At 34.6% G+C, this 15,129-nt stretch overlaps 1 pseudogene; it reads left to right on the top strand.

Moving 5' to 3' along the window:
* Nucleotides 1–14,585: 14,585 nt before the first annotated feature.
* The window catches only part of LOC123241848, an 89,327-nt pseudogene continuing 88,783 nt past the window's right edge, over nucleotides 14,586–15,129 (top strand).

The following is a 15,129-nucleotide window of genomic DNA, read 5'->3' as shown; positions in this document are numbered from 1 at the left end:
CATTCCAGGTCACATGAAATTCCTCCAGTTTATTATTCCTTTGAGCACAATAGTATTCCATCACGAGCATATACCACAATTTGTTCAGCCACTCCCCAATTGAAGGACATACTCTTGTTTTCCAGTTTTTTGCCACCACAAAAAGGGAGGCTATAAATATTTGTGTACAAGTCTTTTTTATTCATGATTTCTTTGGGGTACAAACCCAGCAATGGTATGCCTGTATCAAAGGGCAGACATTCTTTTAGAACAGTTGGTCATAGTTCCAAATCGCCAGCCAGAATGGTTGGATCAGTTCACAACTCCACCAGCAATGCATTAATGTCCCAATTTTGCCACATCCCCTCCAACATTTATTACTCTCCCCTGCTATCATTTTTGGAAGGTATAATTCCTAACACAAATATTTAAGTTCTTTTACAATTTAGCTTCAATTTATCTTCTTAGCTTTATTTCTCACTGCTAATCAATACTCCATTAAAACTAAATTAATGACTATTCCCTGATATTGTTTTGCCAACCACAGCTCCATATATATACTTGTGAGCCAGCCACTTGTTAAAAGTGGAATGTACCCTTTTTCATTTTTGCCTGTTGAAATTCACTTACCTCAGAAACAACTTGAGTTCCCTTTCTTTAAAAAAGTAATCTGTGGGGCAGCTGGGTAGTTCAGTAGATTGAGAGCCAGGCCTAGAGATGGGAGGTCCTAGGTTCAAATCTGGCCTCAGACACTTCCCAGCTGTGTGACCCTGGGCAAGTCACTTGACCCTCATTGCCTAGCCCTTACCACTCTTCTGCCTTGGAGCCAATACACAGTATTGACTCCAAGACAGAAGGTAAGGGTTTAAAAAAAAAAGTAATCTGTGATTCAGCAGATGACAGTAATTTCTCCATTCCCAAATTTCCTAAAGCTCTTTGTCTATGTTTGTTTCCACTTCCCCTATGATATTCTAACTTGCACCATCATCATTTTGGTGTATATCACTGCCAACCTTCCATTAGATAATAATTTCTTGAAGACAACAATTGTGCCATTTTTCATCTTAAAACAATCTCCAAATATCGAATACAATGCTTTATACATGTTTTTTTGTTTTTGACTCTTCAGGTATGTGAAGCTTGTAATGTTAAAACATCTTCTAACAATGCAGGTCAACACTATTTTTTCAGCTAACAGTTATAGAGAAATACCAAAAAAGCTAGGTGTCTTGCCCAAAGTTCCCAAGCCAATATGTGGCAAAGGAAAGTCTTGAAACCAATTTTTATACAAGATTATCTGTATTCACTATGCTGCCTGTGTATGAGGAAAATGCGTTCTACCTAGCAGACAGTTAACTGATTTCCCTTAAAATTTTTAAATCAGATTGAGGACACTGAGGAGAAATATTACCTATTTCCCTCTCTCCTCTGGCTTCATTATTGATGTTCGTTATCTTAGGTGGATTTTTGATGGTCTCAGTGATATAAATGGACAAAGAAGAAGTGGGAAATAAAAATTTATAAACTTCAAGGTAAATATCCATCTATACAAGAAGTTTCTTGTTATTCTGGGGAAAAGTAGGCTTTTTTATTTTTTAAACCCATAATTTTCTCCTTCACTTAGCAACAGTAAATTCAGTCTTAAAAGCTTTATGCCTCTAAAGAATTTTACAAATTTGCAAAAATATAATACAAATATGCTATATTATGGTAGCCAAGTATGTACATGTGTAAGAAAACAAAGAAATATTAACAATTACATAAATTGAAACTGATTTAAAGGAAAAATATATCTTAAACATAGCAACAATACTCAGAAAAAAATTGTAGTCATTCTTGCAGGGCCCCAATTTGTGTTAAGTTTTGAAATAGAACTATGATAAGCAATTTCCTGTTTATATTTCTTGTTGCTTTATCATGCTCAAAGAAGTATAGAATATCTTTTCAATAAGGATGAAATCCATTCATTTAAAATGGTCAATGGGCTTTTAGACATGAGGAAGTAACTAGATATTATAATGATTGTTATGGTGAATATTTACAGCATAATTGCATCTCAACTTAAATTCACAATAAGCCTTTGTATTTTAGCTTCCCTTTCTGTGTAAAAGGCTAATTAAAGGGAGTATGTTATTTCATGTTCCACATCCAATCCATTTATTTCTCTGTCCCTTGTGGCTTTTAATTTCCTGAGTTGGAATTTTCATTCATCATATATGATTATTTTATGTGATGTAGCAAAGTGCTACTTCACTGCCATCATTGGGGTCTAGTGTCTTGAGACATGTGATAGGTTCTGTGCTTCTAAATAAATAAAGGAAGCCCTCTGCCTCTCGAGAAAACTAATAAACTTGGGTTTTTTAAAGAGAGTTCATCCTATAAATCAGTTACAATCCATTGCAATCACTTACTTCGTTTCAACAAATTGATAACAATGAACCCTTAATATTAGTTTAAAAATTGAAATGTACTCTTACTACAAAAGGGCAGTATTTTTGAGTGCTTGGTTTTAAAATTTATATTCCATTCATGCCATTCAATAAAAGAAATGCTTCAAGTGTATTTATTTAGTATCACAAAAGTATTTAGGGAATTCTTATTAAAGTCAAAATGACTGAAAGAATTCTCTCCCTCTGAGGTTCACCTGGGGTCTGAGGGAGATATGTTAATCTTATTTTCTGCCACATCATTTCGTATATACAGCAGGCAAATGGGTTTTAAGGAATCAAACTGAGAACAATCCACATAATAGAAGGCTTGTCAAAAAAACACATCTATACTTTAGGCAAGCTATAACTCACACATATTAGTAATTGGATAAAAGTACTTTAGCCAAAGTACTGCAGAATCTACCATTATTAAAGGACCAAAGAGATCATCTGTTGCCTTTGGGCCATATAAATCTGGGCTCTCAGTTATAATGTCAGTATGAAAGAAATTATTAGGGAGTTGGGGAGACCCTGACATCTCTAATTATTGTCTAAAAAAGGTCCAATGTGGTTGTGAGAATACATTGACAGCCACCTCAGGGGGTTCTAAGTCATTCTGGTCAAGTGGATGCTGTACAACCTCTTTCCCATTAGCGCTTTAAAAGAAGTTAACAACCTACCCAAAGGGAAGGAAAGCTTCTTGGTGATGTCTAATAGAGTTCTGTGCCACCATTCACTGGAAAGTAGTAAAGTAAGAATTCCCTGAACAAATAATTCACTGGCAGGTAGGCTACTGCAACTTGGTTGCCTGATTTTCAAACTAAAGTAGGAATCTTAACTTAAGCTCTCTGATGGATTATTCATTTTAACACAAGGGGCTAAGAATTTCAGTGCAGTTTCCAAGGTTAAACTGAAAGTTTAAAATGTTATTCACTGTATTTCCATTTTTATTATTAAAGAGAATAATAAAAAGTGAAAGTTACCCAGTCTTTGCATAATAGCCCTATTAAGCCTTATTATACTCTATTTCTTTTTGAAAATTCAGACATTCAGATAGTCTAATACTGAAATTATAATTGGAATGGCTATGAAAGCTTTCCATAATAATGCTACTTGGTCTGGGAAATTCCTCAACAGCAAACAAGATCTTCTAGAACATTGAGTGATGTCAACTCTTTCTGGAAATGTAAAGGAGGTGAATGATGAGCACATATGAAAAAAACAATTCTCATTTATATTTGCTGACCTTTCCGCCAAATTTAGCCATACCCCTTTCATTTATAATTCACAACACAACTGGATACTCCATATTGAGTTTATAAGTATCTATGTTACAATGACCCTTGTGTTCTTAATGTAACAAATACAACAACCATCATCATAATAACTCATATTTATATAACAAATACAAAATCAGAGAATTTCAGAATGAGAAGAGACCTCCAGTGAAAGGAAGCCCACTATCTCCCAAGGCCATCCTTCTATCTTTTGTATGACTCTAATTTATTTTCTGGACACTGGTTGTGTAACCTTGTGAAGGTCACTTAAACCACTCTTTACCTCAATTTCCACAATCAGAAATGGATATAATAATAACACCTATTTCTCAGGATTGTCAACAGTGAAGTTCAAATGAGATAACTGTAAACACTTAAAAAGCTTTCTAGTTGTTGTTGTTTTGTTTGTTTTTTTTTTTGAGTAAAGCAGTAACTTGGCCAGATATGTGCTTTAGGAAAACCAATTTGGAGGCTATGTAGAGATTCAATTACAGGGAGAAGTGACCCAAAACAGAGAGATTAACTTCTATAGGGAGGACACTCCTATATTAGTCTAGATTTGAAGTGATGAAGCCCTGAACTAGAATTGTGGCTATTGGTGGAAAATCAGAGAAATGGGGAAGTAGAAACAATGAGATTTGGTATGTTATTAATTCTATGGAGTAAGAGAGAAGAGCTGATGTTTTGAACCTTGGTGACTAGAAAGAGAGAGAATTGGAAAAAAAAGGAATAATCCATGGAGAGCACTCATAGTGAATGGATGGGGCATGTATTAAGCAAAGCAAAAGTGAAGGAGTAAAGAACTGATGAATAGTCTGACAGGAAGAAGGAGAGCAAAGAGGGCAGTCATGAAAACTCTGAGAGTAAAAGGCAGAAGTAAAGAGACTTTAAAATATGAAATTAGACCCAGCAAATAATCAGAGGAGCAAGATTACAGCCAATGACAGAGGGGAAGGAAGGAAAAAAATATGAGTATACAAAAAAAAGAAGTTACAATTGACAGCTTCTATCCAGGTAATGAACAATGAGCAAATGGAACAGAGGAGGACCAAGGGATACCAAGAAAAAATGCAGAAAGCCCAGTGAATTGGACTCAGTCTTTGAAAGGACTCAAAACACAATTCAAAAAACAGTTACGGGAGGTTGAAGGCAATTGGGAAAAGAACTTAAAAAGCAAAATAAGTCACTGGAAACAAAAGCACATAAACTAAAACCAGAAAATAGTATCTTGAAAGCCAGAATTGATGGGCTTCAAAACAAGACAAAGAAAGTGAAAGATGACCTACAAAGAAAAACAGACCAGAAGCAGAAGGATAACCAAAAAGCCAGGGATGAAATTCAGTCTTTTAAAACTAGAATCCAACAATTAGAAGCAAATGACTTCCCAAGGCATCAATAGTCCATAAAACAAAATCAAAAGAATGAAAAAAAATGAGGAAAATATGATAAAACCACATATTTGGAAAATAGACCCAGTAGAGACAATTTAAGAAATATTGGATTAGAAGAAAATCATGACCAAGAAAAAAAAAAAACCTGGATATAATTATACAGGAAATTGTCCAAGAAAGCTTCCCTGACATTCTTAAACAAGAGGGAAAAGTGGAGACTGAAAGAATCCACAGATCACCGCCTACATTTAATCCACAATTGACAATGCCCAGGAATGTTATAGCCAAATTCAAGAACTACAAGACCAAGTAAAAGATACTAAAAGCTGCTAAGAAGAAACCATTCAGATATCATGGAACCACAGTTAGGATAACACAGGACATGGCTGCATCCACACTGAAATACTGGAAGGCAAAGAACATGATATTTTGTTTAGCAAGGGAACTGGGTCTACAACCAAGAACCAACTACCCAGAAAAATTGACTATATTCTTGCAGGGGAAAGTAAGACCATTTGATAAAATAGAAGACTTCCAAACATTCATAAAGAAAATGCCTGATTTAAACAGAAAATTTGATGCCCAAACATGAAACTCAAGAGAATCACCAAAAGGTATTTAAGAAAGGGGAAAATACATTGTTAAGCTTATTTAATTAATTAATTCAGAATATTTTGCCATGATTACATGAATCATGTTCTTTCCCTCTCCTCCTGCCACCCCCTCCCATAGCCAATGAGCAATTCCACTGGGTTTTACATGTGTCATTGTTCAAGACCCATTTCCATATTATTAATATTCGCACTAGGGTGATCATTTAGTCTACATCCCAATCAAAACCCCATCGAACCATGTGATCAAGCAGTTGTTTTTCTTCTTTGTTTCTACTCCCACAGTTTTTTCTCTGGGTGTGAATAGTGTTCTTTCTCATAAGTCCCTCAGAATTGTCCTGGATCATTGTATCGCTGCTAGGAGAGAAGTCTATTATACTTGATTTTGCCACAGTGTATTCATCTCTTTATATAAGGAAAAAACCTTTTTTAGGGACCCAATAAGTTCAAGTGATTTGTATTCCTATAAGTAAAGATGATATTTGTAACTCTTAAAAATTGTTATTATCATCAGGGTAGCTAGAAGAAGTATACCTAGAGGGTACAGTGACAAACCCTATAGGATGATATGTCAAAAAATAGATAAAAAACTAGTAGTAAAAAAGAGTACAATACTAAGAGAAATGGGAAAAGAGATAAAATGGTGTAAATACATATTGAATAAAGAAGCTCATTTGGAGAGGTGAAGGGAAGGCTAATACAACGGAAGGGGGAAAGAAGTTGTAGTCAGTCTCCAAGAAAGTTTTAATCATTACTGTGGGAAGAGTCAGAAAGGTTCAAATGGAAGGAAAGCCTCCAACTCCAAATTCAATCATCATCATTATCATGATCATCAACAACATCAACAACATCAACAACATCATCTTCATCTACACTAACGTCATCATCATTAACAACAGCATCAACATCATCAACAACAATGAGAATAATAAAAAACAACATCACATCATCATCAACATCATCATCATCATCATCACCATCATCAACATCTACCTTATCAACATCATCAACACCATCATCATCATCAACATCATCATCCTCTCACCACCAACATCATCATCAACATCATCAATAACAACATCATCAACATCAGCATCTAACTATCCATCTTTTCTTGGACCAGGAAAAATTTTTGCTGGGTCGTCTAACCTAATATCATGCTATGCAGAGTACTGAATGAAAGCCAAAAGGTCTAAACTTTAGGTTTGAGTGTCACTATGTGTCCTTTGAAGGTAAAAAGAAAGCTTTCTTCCTGGACTCAGTTTTCTCATTTATGGATGAGTGAAGCTTACCTGCACTCTGCATTAAGTCAATCAATTAAATCAAAAAATAAAACAGGTTTAAGCAAGGGGCAAAAAAAATCTTTCTGTAGCATGGTAGCAAAGTTCAGAAAATTAAAACTCCTGGTATCGCTTGGCCTCTATGACCTCACCTTTTCATTTCTACACCTAGGAGCTCCTTGCCAATGTAGTTTATGCTTAACGTGTTCAAATAATATGTTGATTCAATGCAAAGAGCACTTAATTAAAATGGAATAAAATATTAAATAACAAGGGAAAAAGTAAATAGATTCACAAAATTTTAGGGCATGGTAATAATAAAAAATAATAAATAAAGTATGAAATGCTTTAGAGAGTTTGAGAATTATGAAAATGTACATTTATTTTATAGACATTTCTAAAGAAAATATATATTTAATGTAGACTTACTTCTATATGTTCTGTGATATTTTCTACAACTATACTTTCTTATTTGGAAATATAAAACCATTAACATTCTACATACCTACTTAAATACATATTTATATGTGGGTATGATGTCCCTTCCAGCTAGGGATCTATGATTACATTGTTTTCAAATATAATAACTCCTCCCTATCTGCTGTACTCTGGAATAAAGAAGTATTACTTGCCTCTACACTGATTCATGGTAAAATCTAGTAATCAGCATTGCCCTATCTTGTCCATCAATCATGGCACCAACCTCATATGGAAAGCCCTTAACAAAGTGAAAGATTGAACCAGATGGAACATCCCTGTTATCACAAGGAATCAGAAGAGTCACTAAAACTACTTAATATAGATTTACATCTCCACTTTATACAGTACTTTCTACTACTGTACCTATTTTGGAAATATGAAACCTTGAATAATAGCATAAGTGAGTTTAAAATTCCACCTTTAAATGAAGTATAAGGAAAATGCAATATTTGAAGTATAAAAGTTCTGCCTTTGCAGTTCACATAAAATTATTAAATATATTACAGTAATACCCTAATATCCCATTGTATCTGTGACATACCTTATGGGAGAGTGAGATATTTATCATGTGTCAGGCAGAAATAGTAAAGATCTAGTAAGTGAACACACGATTGAAATGTGTTAACTAAGTCTTCTCCAAGCAATGAAAATTATTGCTATTTCAGAGGCATTTCAGAGCTATGCATCTCAACCACAGTCTTTGAAATCAGGGGATGTTGCATTAGTTTTGATAATAATGAGAGAAAGATAGCTTCCCTTTAACTAACTCATTACAAAGAATGAAAAATCAATTGTAAAATAAATTGTACTTTACAGTGCCACTCACTGTGGAAGTTACAGTATTGCTTTTTGTGTACAGAAACACTTACTGATGATTCATCATCTATTACTATGTTATGGACATCTATTTCCCTATTTCCATTTTCTAAGGTTCTATTGAATTTCACTAGGGTCAGAGAACTTTAGAATTATGTTTCTTCCTTTAATGGACAGCAAAGGTGAAAGAGAACTTTCTTTATTCTCAGTCTGGCCCAATGAGTTGGTCATTCCTAGAAATTCTAAAAAGAGGATCAACCATAAATAACCCATACAAAAGTTATTTTAAATTCTACCCAAGGGATCGTTTCGATAACCTTTTCAAATATAACTCAGAGAATTTAAGGAAGAAAATGGCATCTAGTTCCCTTCATATATGGCCTGTTTTCAGAAATGTACAATCAAGGCTGCCTTGGAACTTAATGATGGTTATATTCTAAAATTATTTATCATTTTGCTTTCTTTTGCAATATGGCTAATATGGAAATATTTTACATGACTATACACATATAATCCATATCAAATTACTTGCTTTCTCAAGTAATTTGGAGGGGACAAAGAGGGAAAGAATTTAGAACTCAAAATTGAAAAATAAATATTTTTATTTATTTGAGAAAATGGAATAAAAATTAAAAGAATTTTAAAAATTAAATATGATTGGCAAGATGTCAACTTGGAATTAAGACTTCGGAATATTAACTCCAAGGTCTCTGTTGTTTCAGATTTTATCAATAACTTAGAGACATGGCTGGTATGCTTATCAAATCTGCATATGACACAAAGCAATAAATCATAACTAATCAAAATCTCAAATACCTCAGCACTCTTGAATGTTTGGCAAATATACTCAAAGGACATTTTATAAGGATCAATACATAATCTTCCACTAAAATTAGAAAAAATACCAACTTCGCAAGTATAATACAGTAAAGACATAGTTAGAAATTCATCTGAAAAAACTAGGATATTTAGTAGATTATAGACTTAATATTAATCAATAGAAATGATATACCTAAAAGAATGTTAATATTTTCTTAAGTTGTATTAAAAAAGGCATGATATTGATGAGCAGGAAGGTGACAACCTTTCTACTTTCCCCTCCTCAGACTGTGTTTAGAAGACTGTGTGCTACAGTAAAGAATGATATTGAAAAGATAGTGAAGCCCCATAAATGAAACCAAAGTAGCGATAATGTCATCTGAGAATCACTCAAGGGAATAACCAGTTTTTCTTAGAGAGAAGACAACATGGGGTGGTTAGAATATTAGTTGACTTCAAATAGATAAAAGGCAATAAGTTGGAAGAGGTTTTAGACTTGTTCTGATTGGTCCCTGAAAGAACTAGCAATGATGATGGAATTTCAAAGGGTTAAATTTAAGCTAAAGTTAAGGAAAAGGGTTCTAACAATTAGAGCTCCTCAGGAAGGGAATGGGCTGCCTCAGACCTAGTGGGTTTCCCCTCATGGACAGTCTTTAATTAAAACCTGAATGACCATTTGTTATACAGAATAGAGCAGATTCTTCTATGTATAGATTAGAAAAAAAAATAGCCTTTGAGAACCTTTCCAATTCTGGGTTTCTTCCATTTATCTCATTAAAATATCTTATTTGATTCAGCCCATAATTTCTATGTGCTGTGCTCTTTCTGGATGCTAATTTCCATTTATTATATTAGCTGTCTCTGATAGCATCATTTTATATGAAAAATTTACATGCTCATCTTCCATAGTTTCTTCAAGATCACTACAAGAAATATTACATTATAAGTCAATCAATTAGTGCATATTAAGAGATTACTATGTGCCAGGTACAAGATTATTTTCTAGGACATAGAAAAGAAAGGGAAAAATAAAATAAAATGGGCCCTGCTTTCAAGGAGCTCACAATCTATTAGAATATAAAACATATTAATACTCATGTCCAAATAAGATACACATATATATGTATGTGTATGTATATATATGATAAATCAGAGATTATCAAAAGAGAGAAGCTATTAACATTAAGGAGATCGGGTAAGGCTTCTTGTAGAAAATGAGATTTTAATCTGGAATGTGAAGGAAACCAGGGAGGTCAGGAGAACAAATTGAGGTGGGAGAGAATTCCAGACCTTGGAACAGTGTAAATGCCAAAAGTTGGGAGGTGGAATGTCTTCTTTGAGGAATGGCAAGGAGAACAGTGTCATGGATCCCATAGTACATGGAAAAGAGTATAAGATATAAGATTAGAAAGTTCCTAAATTAGGAGATGTCAAATCATGAAGGTCTTTGAATGGTACAGGATTTCATATTTGAGTGTGGAGGTGATAGAAAACTACTTGAGCATATAGTGTAGGGAGTAAAGGATTACTTGATCATAACTACACTTTTAGAAAATCATATTTGCATGTTTTCTTCCCATGCAATGTGACCTAGAGAGTAGAAACAATTTTTTAGCTTTCTTTGAATCCCAGCACTTAGCACAGTGCCTGGAATCTAATAAATGTTTTAAGATATATTAGAATGGGGAGAAACTTAGGGTAAGTACACCAACCAGAAGGCTATTGAGATATTTCATGCATAAGTTGATGAAAGCCTGTACCAGGGTGGTGGTAATGTCAAAGGAGAGAAGATATATATATATATAGGTATAGATATAGATATATAGATATATAGATATATAGATATAGATATATAGATATATATATCACTTTATGGACATAAAAATCAAAAGATGTGACAAAGAAAATGGATAAAAAGGTGGATGATAGACTGAGGAATTGAGGGCAAAAATTATAAGTTGTGATCATGACTAGTTGTAAGTGTGACTAATTAGAAGTACGGTGATGTCTTTAACAATAAAAGAAAAAAGGGGATTTTGGAGAAAGGTAATGTTTTGTTTCGAAAGCACTGAATTTATAAGAACTATAGGATATCTAGTTCAAGATGTCAAAAGATGGTTGGATAGGAGAGATTAGCAGGTAGGTTAGAAATGAGTAATTAGATCTCAGAATCATCAACATAAAGAGGCAACTTAATACATTAGCATTGGTGAGATCACCAAGTGAAATATTATAAAAGGAGAAGAGAAGAGAGTCCATGATAAAGCCATATCAGTAGAGATAACCTGGATGAAGATCCAATAGAAAATTGGTTGTTAAAATAAAGAAGGATCCGTCAGACTGCTAGGAGAACAAGAAGAACAGTACAAATATTTGACCCATTCTTTTAGACATTTCATATCAAGTTGACTCAATGGTGCATTGGATAGAGTACTGAGTCTGGAGTCAGGAAGACCTGAGTCCAAATCCAGTATCCGACATTAGTTGTGTGACCCTGGGTAAGTCACTTACTCCTCTTATCCTCTTTGCTTCATTTCCCTCATCTGTAAAGTGAGCTAAAGAAGGAAATGGCTATATATACATTTCTTTCTCACATACATAACATGAAACACTATCAAAGATCTTTGCTGAAGTCTAAGCAAACTAAATCTTACAGTATTTGATTGACATTTGATGTTACGTTGTTATAAAAAAGAAATTAGGTTAACCCAGATTATCTGTTCTTAATGAAAACAAGGTTTTTTTATTGGCTGTCCCTCTGCCTGAAATTCTTGCCCTCTTCATGTCCACCTTCTGGCTTCCTTCAAGTCTCAGCTAACAACTCCCTTTCTGTAAGAACTCTTCTGGTCCCTCTCAGTTCTAGTGCTTTTCTATTAAGATTATTTCCAGTTTATCATTTTTACACACATGTACACATAGCCATGCATGTACATATGTGTGTATTATAAACATATTATGTATATGTGTGTGCATGTGCACATATATTTGCCCCCTCATTATTAATTCTTGGTTTTTCCTTCTTCATTTAGTTTGATATTATTCATATGGATCCAGATAAGTGTTATATCTTATACATTGTTTTGGTAAGTAGTATACCCCATTAGATTGTGAGCTGAGGTCAAAAACTGATTTTGCTGGGTTTTTGTTTTGTTTTGTTTTGTTTTTCTTTCTTTTTTATGGACAACGTATATAGATATATACCAAACACAAACTGTCTGGTACATAATAGGTGCTAATTGATTTGACTTAACTTTTCTAATGTTCAAAAATCGTGCCCTCTTCTAAAATTTTGAGTGGAAACAAGTTCAGATTCATTGGCTGATAGTTTTCAAACTCTCAGTTGCCTCTATCTCTCTTTGTCTCTGTCTGTTGGTCGGTCTGTCTGTCTCTGTCTCTGTGTCTCCATCTGTGTGTGTGCGTGTGTGTGTGTCTGTCTGTGTCACTATCTCTCCCTCTGTCTGTCTGTCTTTCTGTCTGTCTCTCCCCACCAATTAACTTACGGAATTATTGCTGAAAAATAAAAAACAATCTAGAAGGGGGCATGTGGTCCAGTTTCCCACCACCCCTTGCATTCTACACATTAATTCATTCTGCCTTGCTTTTGCATGGCTAGGAGCAGCTACGAATAGTATATAATCTCAGACCTGGTGCTTCCAGACTTACAGAATGGGAATTCTAGGGGGGGTCCTTCTGGGTTGAGGCTGGGTAAATATAAAGTTTTGTGAATACTTACACGGAAAAAACACAATGTCAGCAAATGGAGAGTGATGCTTAAATTACACTTTAATAAGGTATGGAGAGTACAGAGGCAAATGGCATAGTAAATATGAAGTTTGGGGAATGGGGTAGTGAAGGGAGGTAGACAGCATGGGAAAGAGAATGGGGAAAGAGAACTGAACACATAAATACCAGATCTGAATTGGGAGCTCTGAAGCTTCATGGACTCCTAGCAGGAGTGTGGGGTATTGGGTAGGGTTTAGGTAGTGAAGGAGAGATGAACCTTTCTCTCTGGAATATCTTCAATACTTTCCTCTTCACTGGCTTAGTAGTTTATTAACATATCCATATTATCTCAAAATTATCAGCATTATCTTGTGGTTAGTTTATTAACATAGTGCTTTGCTTGTTTTAGTGCACTTGTTGGAAGCTTATCTGAGGCTTACAGATCAGGGAAAATTATGGAGACTGAGGGACTCTTCCAGTAAGACCTAGCTGGCTTCCTCTAATTTAGTATAGTCTCAGGATACAGCCTTAGTTAATTGAAGAGACAGTTTCCTGTAGTTTCTGTGCTTACCTAATTTATGAGATAGAGTGCAAGTAACTTTTATTCTCCCTTAATTTATGGGATGACCCACAAAGTAGTTATTTCTATATTCCCCTTTGCAATATGACTTCTGCTTTCTTACTGCTCAACTTACCTTAAATACTACTGTTACTTGATATCAGGTTCTTATAAACTTACTCTAGTAACTAAAACTATCACTGGATATGTTATACCCCCCTACCCTAACATTTTCCCTTTTCTATTAGAGAGTAAACTCTTGTAAATAAGAATTATTTTATTTCATTCTTCTAATATGCCTAGCATAGTGTCTGGAACATAGTAGGCATTTAATAAATACTTTATTAACTGATCAGTTAGTCAAATAATAAAGCATTGACACTTCAATGTGCAAATGTTTAATATAATATAATATGTAACAGATAGAACCAAGAAAATAAGAACCTCACATAAAGGACTCTGGATTGAACAATAAAAACAAATTGGCAATTGTTAAGAGTGTACATTCAGTAGGTAGACAAAAGGCAGAAAACATTCAGGGAAGGTGAGATTCTAAAGGGTGAAGAAGATGATGTCTGGTACCAGTATAGAGACAGTATAGTTAGGCCACTCATTCATGAAATCTCAGTGAAAAGACAGAGAAAATATTGAGAGAAAATATTCAAATTAATTTTCAGAAAAAGGGAGACCCACATATCAGCTAGAGGCTCTAGAAAGAGCAGAAAGATATCTAGTGCTTCTTTTTCATTCTTCTACCTGAAAATATTTGCGTGTAAGTGAAACAAAGTTAAATGAAAGTTAAGGGAATAATTTGAAAAGGGAAAATTACAAAAGAACATCTTCTAATATGTGTGCAGAAGGGTTAAAAACATTTCCATTCTGTATGCATATGAACCTCAGGTCTGTTTTTAGCATCAATTCAGAGCCACCTTTTTCTGGTCTTGTTGTTGTCTCTCTGAATCACGGCCCAGACCCTAGCAGCATGGTATCCAAAATCCAAGGACAAGCCCAATCAACTTTGATTCATCATATCTTACAGATGGCTTTAAGAGAAGTGTCTGCATCTTTGAAAGGAGAAAGAAAAGAGTCAGCGAGGAGGGAGGCATTGAAGATATTCAAGAGAGCAAAAGAGAGAGAGAATGGGATTTATCTATTGCACATTTTATCAAACATCAAGGGGAAAAAGTCTCCAGCAGAGTCTGGAATAAGTTTGTAACAGGCATGGCCATCCAGGGCACGCTGATTGCTGCTGAACTGAGTGGTGCAGGCTGTATAACAATAATGGATGATGGCAGTGTTGCAAAGTAGTTATTGTATGAAGGGCAGCCATATGTGAAGTGTACAGAGGAAAGTCTGTAGGGATCCACTGAAGCAAAACTTGAAGGAGACGGGGGAGAGACAACTATTATTGACTTTGTTGTCACTGGGGAATAGTACAGGGCAGAATACGCTCTTGTGGAGCAGCCTGAAATGGAGCATCTCTTCATAAATACAATTCAGAATCTCCTTTCTATACTTCAGAGAAAAAGTAAATTGCAAGTGTCAATGCTACAATCATCAAGCAAAGTCCATAATCAGTTTAAAATAAAGGAATTTGGGTCTCTATATATAATTGTGCTTTTAATGTAATGAGCGCTGATCCTGACACTGTTTTCCACTTTTTCTTTCTCTCTCCATTCTTTTTAATTTTTTTTTACTTTGACTGAAACAATCACCAAGGGATATAAATAATTCATTAGCCAAAAAAAGAATAAAAGAGATGGAT

Source organism: Gracilinanus agilis, chromosome 3, assembly GCF_016433145.1.
Source record: "Gracilinanus agilis isolate LMUSP501 chromosome 3, AgileGrace, whole genome shotgun sequence".
Classification (NCBI taxonomy): domain Eukaryota; kingdom Metazoa; phylum Chordata; class Mammalia; order Didelphimorphia; family Didelphidae; genus Gracilinanus; species Gracilinanus agilis.
Note: the sequence above shows the minus strand (reverse complement) of the source record. Positions and strands in the feature narration are given on the sequence as shown.